We start from the raw sequence: 18422 nt of genomic DNA on the forward strand, positions 1-18422 counted from the left end.
TGGTATTGTCAGTTGCACTATTGTTTTAATAGCTTTAAATGCTTTTATATGCTGCATGTACAGGAAATGCAAGACAAGTGTTTTCTGTACACGCAAGGAAAATACACTTGTCTTTGGCATATGTTTTCTATGTACACTTGAGCATGTGTGGAGAAAACAATGGGCCATAGAGAGGTGGTGAGAACACAAGTTTTAGAATCAGAGGGATTTAGTTGACATCTCTATCTCACCAGTTGAAAAATGAGTGGCCTTGGTAAAGTAACTCATGTTACCTGATGCCTCAGTTTCCTCTCCTGTAAAGCATAGCAAAACACCACAAATTAAAGTGTTGTCATGAAGACAAGTGAAATGATGTTTGTAAAGTAGCAAGCTAGAATATTGCCTCGAATATTGCCTTCCTATAGGAAACATTCAGCCCCTCCTGATCTGTTCTATCTCTCCGAATTGAATATTTGACTTTCCTCAGTGTAACGATTAAGATTACATGCTTTAGAGTTAAACCACATTTTATTCAATTATGCCTTTACCATTTAGTAGCCAAGTAGTCTTGGATGGACCACTTAGGTTCTCTGGCCCTCACTTCTCTTAGAGCTCCCTTCATGGTGATTGGGGTGTTAAAATGAGACCACATATATGCCTGATGTAGGGTAAAAGTTCAAAAAAAATAAGATTGCTCCAGTTGTGTCAAATAGAATGCAGGAATCCAATTATCAGACGATATTTTACACCCCTAGGGATTTGCCCATGATGGTTCCTCTCTCAAGGGATCCTCATCATAATTACCTTCCTGTTCTCTTCCGCAGGTTGACTCTTTCCTGTCTTTGAAACTCAGTTCGGTAATTCTCTTCATTACTCAGCTTTCCCTGACTCCAGTAGTTGTGCAAAATTCTTATAAATCACCAGGGCACCTTGTTTGGAATGCATATTCTTTAGTTCCACAGAAATTTTGGTTCATCATATCTTGGGTGGGTCTCATGAAATCTTCAGGCTTAAGAAGCCCTTTGAGCAATTCCAGTGTAGGTGGCCCCTTGACCTGCTTGAACACTCTGTGTACCATACTTGGCAATTTCTGGCTTGAAACAGAAGCTCTACTGGACAGACACACTACTCAAAAAGATGGGTCTGTCACTTAGAATCTGATGTTTTCTCCCACTGAATTCCCAAGTGGCCACCTGAATTGTTCCTACCACCTACATTTTGTAAATCATGTCATGTTACAAATGCAATCGATTTCTTATTTCTCCCTAACTAAAATCTAAAATCTTCTCTCACCCAGCCCCTAATCCTCTATGGCCTTCACTCTTACCACTCAGCCTGCCTCATTGGCCTTGAACATGGCAAGCCTTCTCCGGACTCAGGGACATTGCACTTGCTATATCTCGTGCTAGAAATTCTCTCCCTGTGGATATAAACATGTCTATTGCCCTCATTTCATTCTGGTTCCTTGCTGGGATGTTAACCTAATCAGAGAAGCCTTTCTTAACTACCCAATTTGTACGCTACCTGCTTCTACTCCTTAACACTTCTCCACACCAGACATTTCATATACTTGATTGTTTGTCTATTGCCTACCATACTCCGCTAAAATACAAACAAAATGACTTTTTAAAATATTCCTTCCACAAAGCTTAAAACAGTGGCTAGAAAAATGAGGTGTTAAGTAAGTATTTGTAGAATGAATGACTCTGCCAACATTCTGTCACCATAACGAAATGGGAAATGAGAAATCAGAGATAAGTCTTATAAACATTGAATGTCCAAGATATGCCTATCACCAAGACTTACTCTGGTAACAAAGCAAATGGGGCAGAAGACTGAAGAAGCCGTTGAGTATCCCAGTCGCCAAGTGTTTGGGGGCTACTACCTGGAAACCTCAGTAGGATTCTCTCCAGCAATGGGTTTTGGTGTGATGAATAATCAAATAGTAGAATCTACTTATCTTGGCACTGACACTGGCTGCACGGTGCTTGGCAGATAATAAATGCTGAATAACTGTGGAATGAACAGGACCTAGATTTGGCAGAAGCTAAGTCTGATGGATATCGTTATTCTTCATGTGTACCATAGACATATGCAAGGAACAAGGACTTTGAAGGCATGCAGAGCTGAATTCAAATCACACGTGTGTCACTTACTAGCTTCAGCTAGTCCTAGCCTCTCTTCGTCTCTGTTACCTAATCTATACAATGGGCATACCTGGGTCACCCACTTCCCTCTGTGGGACTTGCACAGATGAAAGGAATTGATGTTTGGATAAGGTTCTTTGTAGCTGTTATCACGATAAGGGTCGGGGTTTGGATGTCTGAATTTTAAGGGCGTTTCCAGTTAAGAGTCCTGATTTCATACAGAGTAAGAGAGAATAATGATTATGTGATGCTTATTTCTTGAGAGAGAGAGACAGACACAGAGAGAGAGAGAGAGAGAGAGAGAGAGAGAGAGAGAGAGAGAGAGAGAGAGATTAAGAAAAGAAGGAGGAAAAAAAAAAGAAGAAAAAGGATCCAAGGCAAATATGGCCAAATGTTAATAACTCCTGTTAAATCTGGGTGGTGAATAAATAATATATTTTTAAAAGAATGTATCAAATGTCCAAAGCCAAGTAGTTAATATATGTGCTATTAGTAATCTTGCAAGTTTATTAATATTAGCTCTGTTTCTGATCCCTGCATGTTAGTCTTTCCACCATTCCACCATCCCACCTTTATACAGAAGGCGTTTACATGTCTTTGGGTGACAGAAATACTGGCTAATGGCTTCTTAAAATCCTGAACAGAACTTGATTTTAAGGCCCAGTTAGACTGTTTTTCATGAGTACAACTCTTTAAACCGTCACCTTGTTCCAGTTAAAGTTCCATGAAAGCAAGGGTCATGTTGTGTTTCATTTACAGTTTTTTATCTCATTAGACAGACATAAGGAATGCTAACTAGCAGAAAAAGTGAGAAGGGCAAGCAAGATATTGGTACTTGTTAATCCCTATAATATTTTTTCCTGTAATCCTGCCCTAAATTTTCTAGTGAGGTTAACTCAATTCCAACTTGTCAGCTATCAAAATTTGTATTTGACTCTTTATATGTTTGTATCAACCTTTCTGAAAACGAAAACAAAAACAAAAGCAAAAGGGAATTCTTTGAAGAAATCACGAGTAAATGAAATTGGTAAATGGAATTGATCCATGTTTTTGAAGTTTCACTGACAGTGTTATGTGGGTTAAACTTTAATCACTCTAGTTCCAAATTACTTGTTTCTTACCCAGGAAAATAATATTCTTGAAGCAATTTTACTTATCTCTGTAGGAAACATATCTTGGGCAGAAAGAGCATTTTTTTACCTATTTTAATGATTAACAACTATGGTTCTGGACCATATGGGGTTTGCACCCAACTTTCCCACTTACCACATATTGATTTTGGGCAAATTACTTATATTATCCAGAGCTCAGTTGTCTCGTTTGTGAAATGGGGATAATAACAGTCATCTCACTTGTTTTTGAGAGAATTCAATGAATTAAAACATGTAAGTGCTTAGGACAATAGTGGGCAAATTATAAGCATGCTATATATGTACACTGTTATTATTATTATAACTAATAAGTTGAGTTACTAATTTTTCCTTGCAGAACACTTATCTCCTTTCTCTGGACTGGCCCACAATCCCAAACTGGCTCTATTCCTGTATTTGTCACAGTCTATCAGACTTTTCCTGTTTCTTTGCCCTTATCTCCCACTACACCCTGAGATTCTCCTGAGAAGGGATAATACCCTTAGCACAGTGCCAGGAGCGTTAGTGGACAAAAAGGGCACATCTTTGGCAAATGTGCTTTCACTCTTCCGTCTGGTACTCGTGATAGTGTTGTTCCTCTTATCCCACTTAGAAGCTTCTTCAGAATAGCATCCTAGGACTCAGTGACGATAGATTAGAACCAAACAGTTCAAGATGGAACGTATTGGTTCCCCATATAATAGATGTTCATCAAGGGAGTAATATAAATTTCCTTTGTCGGTTGATGTATTTGTTTATTGTTTAAAAACTTTAAAAACAATTTTTAGAGTAGTTTTAGGTTCATAAAACAACGGAGAGGGAGGTTCAGAGATTTCCTAAGCTCCCTGCCCCCACACATACATAGCCTCTTTGATTATAAACCAGATGGTGGGTTTTGTTTTGTTTTGTTTTGTTTTGTTTTGTTTTGTTTTTAACTAAGGATGAACCTAACTCCAAGATGTGCAGCCTGCATCTGGCGATCTTGTCGTTGACTTCCTGGCAGAACATAGGAGTGTGATACTTTCTGTTTTACCATTCTCCATTTCTTACTGAAATTTGTCCCAAGTTTTAGTTTTATTATAAGAGTCATTCATTTGTTAAGTTCTGCCCATCACGTATGAGACATCATGGCTCCAGAGATGAATAGATGATCTCTTTCCTCAAGAAGGTAAACATTAACATAATATAAAGCTATTACTTTATGACTAATTTTATGTGTATTAACCTCCCCTGTTCTACTGGCAGCTCTGCGGCCCCCTCAAGACGTGGGGCAAATTACTCCATCTCTCTGAGTTCACACTTCTTTTCACAAAATGAAGATAATAGTACCTATCTCACGGAGTTGTTGTAAGCATTAAGTGAGAATATATACCCTGTGATTTTCTCTCATAATATCGGTAACAATTGTGTTTAACCAATTATTTGTAATATGTAATATCTGCCGACCTCTACTGGGACCTCTGAGTGTTGTTACTATGCCTGACTTGATCCCCTTGATAGTTTCAGGTACTGTGCCTGACACATAGTTAACTCATTTACTGTTAATCCCTACTGAGTGAACCTACAAATACCTGCAAAGATGGAATTTAAGCTGTGTGTGTCTGGCTCCTTTAGTTTGGGAGACATTGAGAAAAGAAAGTTGATAAACTTATTTTGAAAATTTTTTATGTAGGAGTACTTTGTATCTGTTATGCATTTTAACATCTTTTTATCTTGTATTGGGATGCATCCTTCTTTTTTTGAACAATAGCCTTTGTAAACCGACTAATAACTTGACAAAAGTAAAATTAATTTCCAGCATGACACCTATGAAATGTTCTCTTTAATGATATACAGATGCTTAAAACTATATATTTGATGCTATCTGCCTACCTACCTACCTACCCACCCATCTGTAACTTGTGGATAAAAGGAAGAATTCCTTCCTTTACATGGTTATACAATGGAATTGCACAAAAATTGTAAAAAAAAATTAGCAGTTCTGTTCAGATTTTTTTCTCAAATGGTTGAATTACTTTTGTGGATCTATTTTCTACATAATGAACTCTTTCCAAATAGGCTTCATTTATTTATGATTTAAAACTATTTAATGAGAGAAACACGTACAGTCGGCTACTAAAAATTGAAGTGATTACCTCTTTGAGAGACGGGAAGATTTTGTTGGTCATGCAATCTCAGGGCTTTGATTTTTGTTGTTTGACAGAAAAGCAGTGGCATATTGCATGGTAGGAGGGGCAGACGCTCAGTCCCGCCCCTGCTTTTTAGATTTTAGGAAGTGTTCTGCTTATTTCCTTTCCTTTAGCTTAGAAGTCCTTAACATATTTTTACTCCATGGAAGCCTGGTAAAGCCTATATAATGTTTTCAATGCATAAAATAAAGTAAATAGGATTAGATAAAAACCAATTACATACAGTTAGCAAAATACTTGACATTTTTTGATAAAGCAATATATGTGTACATTTGTCAATAAATTTGGTAAGACCTAGAAATTGAAAAACTAATGATGAGATACGAATAAACAGTATTAATGGGTGCCCTGAGTGTCTCAGTCGGTTAAGCATCCAACTTCAGTTCACGTCATGATCTCATGGTTTGTAAGTTCAAGCCCCACATTGGGCTCTGTGCTGACAGCTCAGAGCCTGGAACCTGCTTCAGATTCTGTGTCTCCCTCTCTCTGCCTCTCCCGTGTTCATGCTCTCTCTCTCTCAAAAATAAATAAACGTTAAGAATAAACAGTCTTGAAACTAATCTAACACTGTATGCTTACTGGAATTAAGATAAAATCAAAATAAAAAAGAATAACCAATATTTTGAGACACCAGTGACAATTATAATGTGATCTGAAAATATCCATGATTTCTGTTCTTCACAAAATCACAGTTGTTGCCAATATCACTCTTGTGATAGTGCCTATATTTATGAGTGAGGGGAATTCTAAATTTTAGTTAGAGATTTGTGAAAACAAAACACTTCAGCTTTACTTCGGGGATATAAAATTTTTGTTAGCTTGGTTTTTGTCCTCAGGTAAGACTTGTTAATAGGTCTGTCTGTTCCTTTACTTGCCATTTTGTCATTTGGCCAAACACTTCACCAGAAGAAATGGGATTTTTTTTTATGACGTTAATATTTATCCAGACAGTCTTAAGGAAAAAAAATAAAGATGAATGAGTATCTGAACCTTATTGAAAAGAAAGAAAAAAGACTCTCCTATGAAGCCTAAAGAGATTTTTGGAGCCGGAGAAGGAGCAAAGTTATCTGATGAAAGAGCGAGCACACAAACAGAAAACCCAAGCTATCACTCAGGAACATGATGGTACTTTGGCCAAGAGTTGAATGAATTTTTAAAACTTATTAATTTTTGTTAATGATGCAGCTTGGTTTTACAAAGCCGTTGTCGTGTTTTAAGTATTCTCGTGTTTGTTTCCTTTTCTCAGTGCTTTAGAGACGTCAATTGTTCAAAATAATATTGCCCCAGCCTTTAAAACTCCATGTATGGGAATTTATATTTTTCTGTAGAATGAGAAACACATCATTTTTAAGAACGAAAAATACATTGATTTTTCGCATACTCTTCTTTATAAAATATTTTCTCTTTTTGCTAATGAAACCTTATAATTCAGTATGAGGATACTTAGATTCCATTTTATTTGGATTTGACAGTATTTATGAGTACTTACTGTTGCCAGACACTGTGTAGATGTGTAGGGAAATCTGGGAAAGAATAAAAAACCACACATACCCTGATGGTTTCAAAAAGGTCAGGTAAAGGGAGAAAAAGACCTAAAACGTGGCCTTGAGAAAAAAAAAGTAAACTAATAATAATAGCAGTTACTATTGGGTTCTCAGTCCTTTTCTTTATTGCTCATTCAGGGAAGTAGCTTTCATCTGCAAATGACAGAAAATTCCAACTCACACTGGCTGAAAAAAGAAGATCATTTATTTTTCATGTGTCAGTTCATAAGTAGAATGGTTCAAGGATGATCACATCCATCAACAACTCTTTTTTTAAATTTAATTTATTTTTTAAATTTATATCCAAGTTAGTTAGCACATAGTGCGACACTGATTTCGGGAGTAGATTTCTTAATGCCCCTTACCCATTTAGCCCATCTCCCCTCCCACAACCCCTACAGCAACCCTCTGTTTGTTCTCCATATTTAAGAGTCTCTTGTGTTTTGTCCTCCTCCCTGCTTTTACATTATCTTTGCTTCCCTTCCCTTATGTTCATCTCTTTTGTATCTTAAAATCCTCCTAGGAGTGAAGTCATATGAAATTTGTCTTTCTCTGACTAATTTCACTTAGCATAATACCCTCTAGTTCATTCCACATAGTTGCAAATGACAAGATTTCATTCTTTTTGATTGCCAAGTAATACTCCATTGTGTGTGTGTGTGTGTGTGTGTGTGTGTGTGTGTGTGTATATATATATATATATATATATATATATATATATATATATACCACATCTTTATCCATTTATCCATCGATGAACATTTGGGCTCCTTCCATACTTTGGCTATTGTTGATAGTGCTGCTATAAACATTGGGGTGCATGTGCCCCTTCGAAACAGCATATCCCTTGGCTAAGTACCTAGTAGTGCAATTTCTGGGTTGTAGGGTAGTTCTATTTTTCATTTTTTGAGGAACCTACATACTGTTTATCAGAGTGGCTGCACCAATTTGCATTCCCACCAGCAGTGCAAAAGAGATCCTCTTTCTCTGCATCCTCGCCAACATCTGTTGTTGCCTGAGTTGTTAAAGTTAGCCATTCTGACAGGTGTGAGGTGGTATCTCATTGTGGTTTTGATTGTATTTCCCTGATGATGAGTAATGTTGAATAATTTTTCATGGGTTGGCTGGCCATCTGGATGTCTTCTTTGGAGAAGTGTCTATTCATGCCTTTTGCCTGTTTCTTCACTGGATCATTTGTTTTTTTGGGTGTTGAGTTGGATAAGTTCTTTATAGATTTTGGATACTAACCCTTTATATGATATGTCGTTTGCAAATATCTTCTCCCATTCCATTGGTTGCCTTTTAGTTTTGCTGATTGTTTCCTTTGCTGTGCAGAAGATTTTTATTTTGATGAGGTCCCCATAGTTCATTTTTGCTTTTGTTTCCCTTGCCTCTGGACATGTGTTGACTAAGAAGTTGCTGCGGCCAAGGTCAAAGAGGTTTTTGCCTGCTTTCTCCTCAAGGATTTTGATGGCTTCCTGTCTTACATTGAGGTCTTTAATCCATTTTGAGTTTATTTTTGTGTATGGTGTAATAAAGTGGCCCAAGTTATTTTTTCTGCATGTTACTGTCCAGTTTTCTCAGCAACACCTCCTGAAGAGACTGTCTTTATTCCATTGGATATTCTTGCCTGCTTTGTTAAAGATTAGTTGGCCATATGTTTGTGGGTTCATTTCTGGGTTCTCTATTCTGTTCCATTGATCTGAGTGTCTGTTTTTGTGTCAATACCATACTGTCTTGATGATTACAGCTTTGTAATACAGCTTGAAGTCTGGGATTGTGATGCCTCCTGCTTTAGTTTTCTTTTTCAAGATTGCTTTGGCTATTCGAGGTGTTTGCTAGTTCCATACAAATTGTAGGATTGTTTGTTCTAGCTCTGTGAAGAATGCTGGTTTTATTTTGATAGGTACTGCATTGAATATGTATATTGCTTTGGGTACTGTTGACATCTTAACAGTATTTGTTCTTCCTATACAGGAGCATGGAATCTTTTTCCATTTTTGGTGTCTTCTTCAATTTCTTTCATAAGCTTTCTATACTTTTCAGTGTATAGAGTTTTCACCTCTTTGGTTAGATTTATTCCTAGGTATTTTATGGGTTTTGGTACATTTGTAAATGGGATCAATTCCCTGATTTCTCTTTCTCTTGCTTCATTGTTGATGTATAGGAATGCACCTGATTTCTGTGCACTGATTTTATATCCTGCAACTTTGCTGAATTCATGGATCAGTTCTAGCAGGTTTTTGGTGGAATCTTTTGGGTTTTCCATATAGAGTATCATGTCATCTGCGAAGAGCGAAAGTTTGACCTCTTTCTGGCCGATTTGGATGCCTTTTATTTCTTTGTGCTGTGTGATTGCCGAGGCTAAGACTTCCAATACTATGTTGAATAATAGTGGTGAGAGTGGACATTCCTGTCTTTTTTCTGACCTTAGGGGGAAAGCTCTCAGTTTTTCCACATTGAAGATGATATTAGCATTGGGTCTTTCATATTTGGCTTTTATGGTCTCGAGGTATGATCCTTCTGTCCCTATTTTCTTGAGGGTTTTTATCAAGAAAGGATGCTGTATTTTGTCGAATGCTTTCTCGCCATCTATTGAGAGGATCATGTGGTTCTTGTCCTTTCATTTATTGATGTGATGAATCACATTGATTGTTTTGTGGATATTGAACCAGCCCTGCCTCCCAGGTATAAATCCCACTTGGTCATGTTGAGTAATTTTTTTAATGTATTGTTGGAGCCGGTTGGCTAATGCCTTATTGAGGATTTTTGCATACATGTTCATCAGGGAAATTGGTCTATAGTTCTCCTTTTAGTGGGGTCTTTTGTTTTGGAATCCAGGAAATGCTGGATTCATAGAAAGAGTTTGGAAGTTTTCCTTCCATTTCTATTTTTTGGAGCAGCTTCAAGAGAATAGGTGTTAATTCTTCCTTAAATGTTTGGTAGAATTCCCCTGGAAAGCCATCTGGCCATGGACTTCTGTTTTTTGGGAGATTTTTGATTACGAATTTGATTTCTTAACTGGTTATGGGTCTGTTCAAATTTTCTATTTCTTCCTGTTTCAGTTTTGGTAGTTTATATGTTTCTAGGAATTTGTTCATTTCTTCCAGATGGCCCATTTTATTGGCGTATAATTGCTCATAATATTCTCTTACAATTGTTTGTATTTCTGCTGTGTTGGTTGTGATCTCTCCTCTTTCATTCGTGATTTTATTTATTTGGGTCCTTTCCTTTTTCTTTTTGATCCAAGTGGCTAATGGCTTATCAATTTTGTTAACTTTCAAAGAACCAGCTTCTGGTTTCATTGATCTCTTTTACTGTTTTTTGGGTTTCAATAGCATTGATTTCTGTTCTCATCTTTATTATTTCCTGTCTTCTGCTGCTTTTGGGTTTTCTTTGCTGTTCTTTTTCCAGCTCTTTAAGATGGAAGGTTAGGTTGTGTATCTGAGACCTTTCTTCCTTCTTTAGGAAGGCCTGGATTGCTATATACTTCCCTCTTATGACTGCCTTTGCTGTGTCCCAGAGGTTTTGGGCCATGGTGCTATCATTTTCATTGGCTTCCATGTACATTTTAATTTCCTCTTTAACTTCTTGGTTAGCCCATTCATTCTTTAGTAGGATGTTCTTTAGTCTCCAAGTACTTGTTACCTTTCCAATTTTTTTCTTGTGGTTGATTTCAAGTTTCATAGTGTTGTGGTCTGATAATATGCACGGTATGATCTCGATCTTTTTGTTCTTGTTGAGGGCTGATTTGTGTCCCAGTATGTGATCTATTCTGGAGAATGTTCCATGTGCACTGGAGAAGAATGTATATTCTTCTGCTTTAGGATGAAATGTTCTGAATATATCTGTTAAGTCCATCTGGTCCAGTGTGTCATTCAAAGCCATTGTTTCCTTGTTGATTTTCTGTTTAGATGATCTGTCCATTTCTGTAAGTGGGGAGTTGAAGTCCCCGACTATTATGGTATTATTATCAATGAGTTTCTTTATGTTTGTGATTAATTGATTTATATATTTGGGTGCTATCACATTTGGTGCATAAATGTTTACAGTTGTTAGGTCTTCTTGGTGGATAGACCCCTTGATTATGATATAATGCCCTTCTGCATCTCTTGTTACAGTCTTTATTTTAAAGTCTAGATTGTCTGATATAAGTATGGCTACTCTGGGTGTCTTTGTTGACCATTAGCATGATAGATGGTTCTCTATCCTGTTACTTTCAATCTTAAGGTGTCTTCAGGTCTAAAGTGGGTCTCTGGTAAACAGCATATAGATGGATCATGTTTTCTTATCCATTCAGTTACCCTATGTCTTTTGATTGGAGCATTTAGTCTGTTGACGTTTAGAGTGAGTACTGAAAGATATGAATTTATTGCCATTATGTTTCTTGTAAAGTTGGAGTTTCTGGTGGTGTTCTCTGATCCTTTCTAGTCTTTGTTGCTTTTTGTCTTTTTTTCCTTTTTTTCATCTTTTCTCCCCTCAGAGAATCCCCCTTAAAATTTCTTGCAGGGGTGGTTTAGTGGTCACAAACTCCTTTAATTTTTGTTTGTTTGGGAAACTTTTAAGCTCTCCTTCTATTTTGAATGACAGTCTTGCTGGATAAAGAATTCTTGGCTTTATATTTTTCTGTTTCTGCACATTGACTATATTCTTCCACTCCTTCTTGGCCTGCCAAGTTTTTGTTCATAGGTCTGCTGCAAACCTCATCTGTCTTCCCTTGTAGTTAAGGACTTTTTTTTCCCTTGCTGCTTTCGTGATTCTTTCCTTGGTTGAGTATTTTGTTAATTTGATTATGATATGCCTTGTTGGTCGTCGGTTTTTGTTGAATCTTATGGAGGCCTCTGTGCTTCCAGGATTCTGATGTCTTTGTCTTTCCCCAGGTTAGGAAAGTCTTCCTCTATGATTTGCTCACATAACCCTTCTACCCCTTTTCTCTCTCTTCATCTTCTGGGACCCCTATGATTCTAATGTTGTTCCTTTTTAAATTTTTTTTTAACGTTTGTTTTTGAGACAGAGAGAGACAGAGCATGAACGGGGGAGGGTCACAGAGAGAGGGAGACACAGAATCTGAAACAGGCTCCAGGCTCCGAGCCGTTGGCACAGAGTCCGACGCGGGGCTCGGACCCACGGACCGTGAGATCATGACCCGAGCTGAAGTCGGACGCTTAACCAACCAAGCCACCCAGGCGCCCCTAATGTTGTTCCTTTTTAACGAATCACTGATTTCTCTAATTCTAAAATCGTGCTCTTTTGCCTTAGTCTTCCTCTCTTATTCTGCTTCAGTATTCTCCATAAATTTGTCTTCTATACTACTGATTTGCTGCTCTCCCTCATCCATTCTTGTCACCATGGCATACATTTGAGATTGCAGCACAGTTATAGTATTTTTTATTTCATCCTGACTAGCTTTTACTTCTTTTATCTCCTCAGAAAGGGATTCTAATCTATTTGCAACCCCAGCGAGTATTCTTATTATTGTGATTCTAAATTCTGGTTCTGACATCTTGCTTGGATATGTGTTGATTAAGTCCCTGGCTGTCATTTCTTCCTGCTCTTTCTTTGGGGTGAATTCTTTTGTTTCATCATTTTGAAGGAAGAAAAGGAATTAATAAGGTAAAAAATTAAATTAAATTAAAAAATTAAAAACAACATACACGCACATAAAAGTCAAATAAATGATGCTAGATCCTAGGTGTGTTTTGGTCTGGGTGTTGAAATGAGCTTGATAGATGAGAGAAAAAAGGGAAAAAGAAAAAAAGGAAAACGTTTGCAAATTTGAAAAAATGAATACAATGAAATAGAATAAAAGTAAACGATGGGAGTAAAATAGAATTTGCAAAATTTACAAAAAAGTAAAAAATACAGTAGAAAAAATTAAAGAGAAGTATTTTTAATAAAAATTGAAAATAGAAATAATTTTTTTCTCTTTCTGTATTCAAGAAAAATAAAAGAAACAAAAAAGAAAAAGAAAAAAAAAAGAAAATTGAATACATGGACCAGTGAACAGACTGAAATATGGTTGAAATTACATCATTTTCCCCTAGAAGCCAAACTATGAAGCAATTTATAATCCGTAAACTAAGCAGAAGAAGAGACTTGTGGTGTTCCTGAAGAGCGAGGTTGGCCCAGTTGGGCAGGGTTTAGTGTAATGGCTCTGTTCTCCACTAGATGTTGCTACTTAGCTTACTGGGGTGGATTGTTATGGCGCTTGTAGGTGTGTATGTGCATGGCCAGGAGGGGTGACAATGGTATCACCCAACTACCCAGTCTCTAGTATCAGAACTCTGTTCTCCCCGATCAGCTATCATGCACCTGTCCTTTGTCTCTGCCTTCCATCCACTCCCTGCTTTTACATCGTCCATGACCAAGCCATCAGGTTGCCAGGTGGCATCTCCTTCCTGAGTTTTACCTCAGATGCAGCTGTGTTTCCTGACCCCTCACTTCTGAATAACTGCGGCTTTGACCTGTTTGACCCTCTGTGGGAGGGTCTCACTGAGCAAAGGTTGGGTGCCAGCTGCACCCAGGAATGTTCATGGGACTGTGCTGTTGCAGATGCCCAGAGCCTATGGCTGGGTGTAAGTCCACCCCAGAAAAAGTTTGCGTGATTGTGTAGCAGCAGTGTTTCAGGGATTATGGAAAATTACAACACACATCTGGCACCAGGCTTCACCCTTAACGACCTTGTTCCAGCACCAGCAAATTTGGTTGTTCTCTGGGGTCTGCTGGGACTGGGTGGCCACACAGCCTCTACCAAATGTCTTTCCAGCAGGGGAACCACCTTTCCCTGTGTGGCCCTAGAATCCCCAGACCTCACTCTGCTTCTGGAGATTCGCCCTTGCCACCAGAGCCCTGCCAGGTATGGAGCTGTGGAGTTTCAGACTCTGTGTTCTCCCTGTTTATAGAGTCTTAATGGAATTTAAGCCCCCTCCTTTCTCCTTTCTCCCTTTTTAGGTTCAATTTCTATGGCTGTTTCCACTTTTCCACTTTCTCTCCAGCTGCTTTTGAGGGGGTGCTTTTCCCATACTCTCCCCCATCTCAGTTCTCTCTCCACAAGCAAAAACAGCTCCCTGCCCTATGTGGCTTCTTTCTCCTCCAGTTCACCTCTTTGTGCCATAAACCTGCTGATTTCTGTGGTTCAGGTTGTGCGGATTGTTGTGTTAATGCTCAAATCAGATTTCTAGGTGTGCAGGATGGTTTAGTATCAATCCGGCCGTATTTCATGGCCACGAGACGCAAAAAAACTTCCATGCTGTTCTGCCATCTTGGCTCCTCCCCCTATCAACAACTGTTACAACAGCCTTTTTTTTTCCCCATTTTTTGTCCTGTGTCATTCTGGGTTAGGTGCGTGGCTTTATTATCAGTCTGATAATAAATTTTATGATGGCAAGTTGGCTTCCCCACTTTCAGGTGTCACATGAAAACTTGACAGCATCGAGAAGGGAACTTAGTAGCCAAAAAACAAAAACAAACAAAAAAAACAAAATAAAGCAACCAGGTATTCAAAAATCTTCACCAGATACACCCAGCAGACTATCCCCTGGCCTCAAGTCTCACTTTCCTCACAGCCTCTTTGTACAACATTTAAGTGAGTGTCTAACCTGGATGTCAACTTGTTGAGGACACCAACAGAGTTCTTTTTTTAATTTCTTTTTTAACATTTATTCATTTTTGAAAGGCAGAGAGAGACAGAGAGCAAATGGGGGAGGGGCAGAGAGAGAGGGAGACACAGAAACAGAAGCAAGCTCCAGGCTCTGAGCTGTCAGCACAGAGCCTGACGCAGGGCTCGAACTCACGGACCATGAGATCATGACCTAAGCCAAAGTCAGCCGCTTAACCCACTGAGCCACCCAGGCACCCCATAGAGTTCTAAATCTCTTTTACATCTGACAGCTTATTCAGAGCAGCAGTATTTTTACTGATGGGGAAAGGGTGAAAGCCTCGTTTATCAAGACATTTTCCTCACTTTCTTATAGTAATAATGATAATAATAATAATAATAACAATAATAAAATGAAGGGGTTCTTTGCATCCCTTGCCAAACCTTAGATTTCCTTCTCCTATAAGACCCAAATAAATTATAGCTTAACACATGAGATGTCATGAGATGTAACTTGAACCCCATGTTTCTTTTCCCTCTCTAAACCGTCAGCTGATTGTCTCCCTAAGTGGTGGAAACAAAGTACATGTGATCCTTTTCCGTGGTAACTACTGCTTCCAGAACCTACCAGAGAACATTATTGGACCTCATTTTATTTCATCAAAGTCCAACACTTAGCCCCAGTTTCTAGACCTATCACTTTTTACACCATGATGCTGCTTTACATCCTTTTCTAAATAAGGTAATTTTTAAAAAGTTTAAGATAAATTTAAAAGATTAAAATAAGTTGTCATTTAATTCATGCTAGGTGGAGTAAACACTGTAATTCCTATGTTTCCAGCTGAGCAAAGAGCTTGATCATTCACCAAACAACCTGGGTGGTATCTTTGATGTGTCTGTCTCCTTTATCTCGAGAACTAATTTACCAGGAAGTCCTCACAATTCTAATTTTCAATGAATTCTCCAGTTCATCTTCTTATTCACATTGCCATTCTTTAAATTCTTTTTTTTTTTTTTTTTTTTTAAATTTTTTTTTTTCAACGTTTTTTATTTATTTTTGGGACAGAGAGAGACAGAGCATGAACGGGGGAGGGGCAGAGAGAGAGGGAGACACAGAATCGGAAACAGGCTCCAGGCTCCGAGCCATCAGCCCAGAGCCTGACGCGGGGCTCGAACTCACGGACCGCGAGATCGTGACCTGGCTGAAGTCGGACGCTTAACCGACTGCGCCATCCAGGCGCCCCTTTAAATTCTTACTCTGGTTGCCATAAGCCCTTCTACCTGCTTTTCACCAATCAGCTTTTCCTCCTTTCCAATCCATACCACTGCCAGAACATTCTTTCTGAAAGGCAGGTTTAATAATGACCCCTCTGTGCTTTCTGCTATTTAGTATTTTATCAATGCCCTCAGCATAACTTCTTCCCACTACTCATCAGTACTGTGTGATCTGCTTCTCTGGTTTAGCCTGTTTTCAGGCTCTAATCCAATGTCCCCCAGTGTATCATGGCTTTACCAATGTTTGTTGATTGACCAATGAGGATATGTACCATGTTTTATCAAACATTTCTTTGGAAATTATGCAAACGTATTTCTCTCTGAGTCCTTGCTTACTTTAAAAAAAGAGAAAGAGAGAGAGAACAAACTGGATTTATACTTAGGCACACTTCTCTTGTTGAATTTAGCATGGACAATTTTAACAATTACACAAACTGTTTTGCCTGGTTCTGGATAGTCATTGTAAAATGAGTTCTTACAAAAACAAAGTGAAAGAACCAAAGGGTCTACCTGTTTCCTGAAATATGCGAGGGAAAGTTGAGACAGAGGTTGTAATGTAATTGCTCCCAACCGCAAAAAGACGGAGTGTCTTGGTGAAAATGAACTGTTTAGATATTTGAGCCAATAACGGGCTGTAGACTATACCTTTGCTTAACCCCCAAGTTATTCATTTAGTTTCTCCTCCTGCTAATGCCACGTTCATGTAATGTCTGTCGTGTCATTGCCTTGTGGAACAGTAAGCATTGTTGTGTCATCACGTTTCCTTGAGCTGCATTACATTTCTTCTTGCAGGGTGGAAATATATTCGACTTGGCTTTCTCCTTATGTAAAATGAGGCATTAAAATCCTCCATTAGGCTTTTTGCTACTGTTGTTTTCCTTCTGTGAGGTAGATGTTACAAATGCAGGTAATTAGAAAGTATCATTTGGTTACCTAACTTTTTTGAACTCTAAGCTTTACAGTTTTAACTAAATCATGTTATTGTAACCTCACAGGCTTCTGATCACCAAAGTATAACTGAGATTAATTCATGATTGAAAAATACCATGGATGCAGTACCCGTAATGGCTATCTGAATTATATTTGTTTCTGGCTTAAAGCTTTTACAGAACAGTATCTTTTATTCTTTGCCAAATCCTACTCTTTAAAGATTTAAGGGGACAAATTTTTTAAAATTCTAAATAACAAGGAAAATTAAGGTCATGTCTAAGGTTGACAGTGGGGTGCTACTTGGTGTATATGAGAAAGCAAGGCTGTGTGTAATATGTGTAATATAATTTTCTTGCTGGAGAGATGGTATGACCAGATAGGGATATCTGAAAATTAAAGTCAGATTTGTCATCTAAATACCCGTAAGTTTTCAGGTTTTGATCTGTTTATTGGCCATGCAAAAATATATTGCTGTTTCATAATCTGATAATAGTTAATTCTGCCAGGAGAGTTATTTCTCCCCTACACTTTGATGTGATACGTTTTATTTCTAAGTGCTTGTTTCACAAATATCACCAAACAAAATAAGATATCCACTTCCCTCCTCCATTGGCCATGTTTTATGTTTAGTTAGCCAACTTCAACAGGAAGATATTAAAATGATTAATCCTTGTAACTCGCTTGTGTCTTAAATGACTGGAAATCATGAGGCTGAACTCCAATTGTTATCTCTTAAACATGAATGCAGTATAATATTACAGAGTTGTAATTCATTTTGAACTGTTTAATCACTGCAATCCGTAGATAAGTTGGCTTCTGAATCTTCGCCTGATGTCATAACTCAGCCCTCCTTCCCATTCAAAACACCATGACCAGGCTGAAGATAGGCGTTTAGAGAATTCAGCTGAATGAATAATAGGTTTAAAAATGCATCATCTGGGGCACCTGAGTGGCTAAATTGGTTAAATGTCCCACTCTTGATTTAAGCCCAGGTCATGATCTCACACTCATGAGGTCAAGGCCCACCTGGGGCTCTGTGCTGAGCGTGGAGCCACCTTAAGATTCTGTCCCTCAGGATGTGGAGAAACAGGAACCCTCTTGCACTGTTGGTGGGAATGCAAATTGGTGCAGCCGCTCTGGAAAGCAGTGTGGAGGTTCCTCAGAAAATTAAAAATAGACCTACCCTATGACCCAGCAATAGCACTGCTAGGAATTTATCCAAGGGATACAGGAGTACTGATGCATAGGGGCACTTGTACCCCAATGTTTATAGCGGCACTCTCAACAATAGCCAAATTATGGAAAGAGCCTAAATGTCCATCAACTGATGAATGGATAAAGAAATTGTGGTTTATATACACAATGGAATACTACGTGGCAATGAGAAAGAATGAAATATGGCCTTTTGTAGCAACGTGGATGGAACTGGAGAGTGTGATGCTAAGTGAAATAAGCCATACAGAGAAAGACAGATACCATATGTTTTCACTCTTATGTGGATCCTGAGAAACTTAACAGAAACCCATGGGGGAGGGGAAGGAAAAAAAAAAAGAGGTTAGAGTGGGAGAGAGCCAAAGCATAAGAGACTGTTAAAAACTGAGAACAAACTGAGGGTTGATGGGGGGTGGGAG

Source organism: Panthera pardus, unplaced genomic scaffold, assembly GCF_024362965.1.
Source record: "Panthera pardus isolate Hobbes unplaced genomic scaffold, ASM2436296v1 HiC_scaffold_8, whole genome shotgun sequence".
Classification (NCBI taxonomy): Eukaryota; Metazoa; Chordata; class Mammalia; order Carnivora; family Felidae; genus Panthera; species Panthera pardus.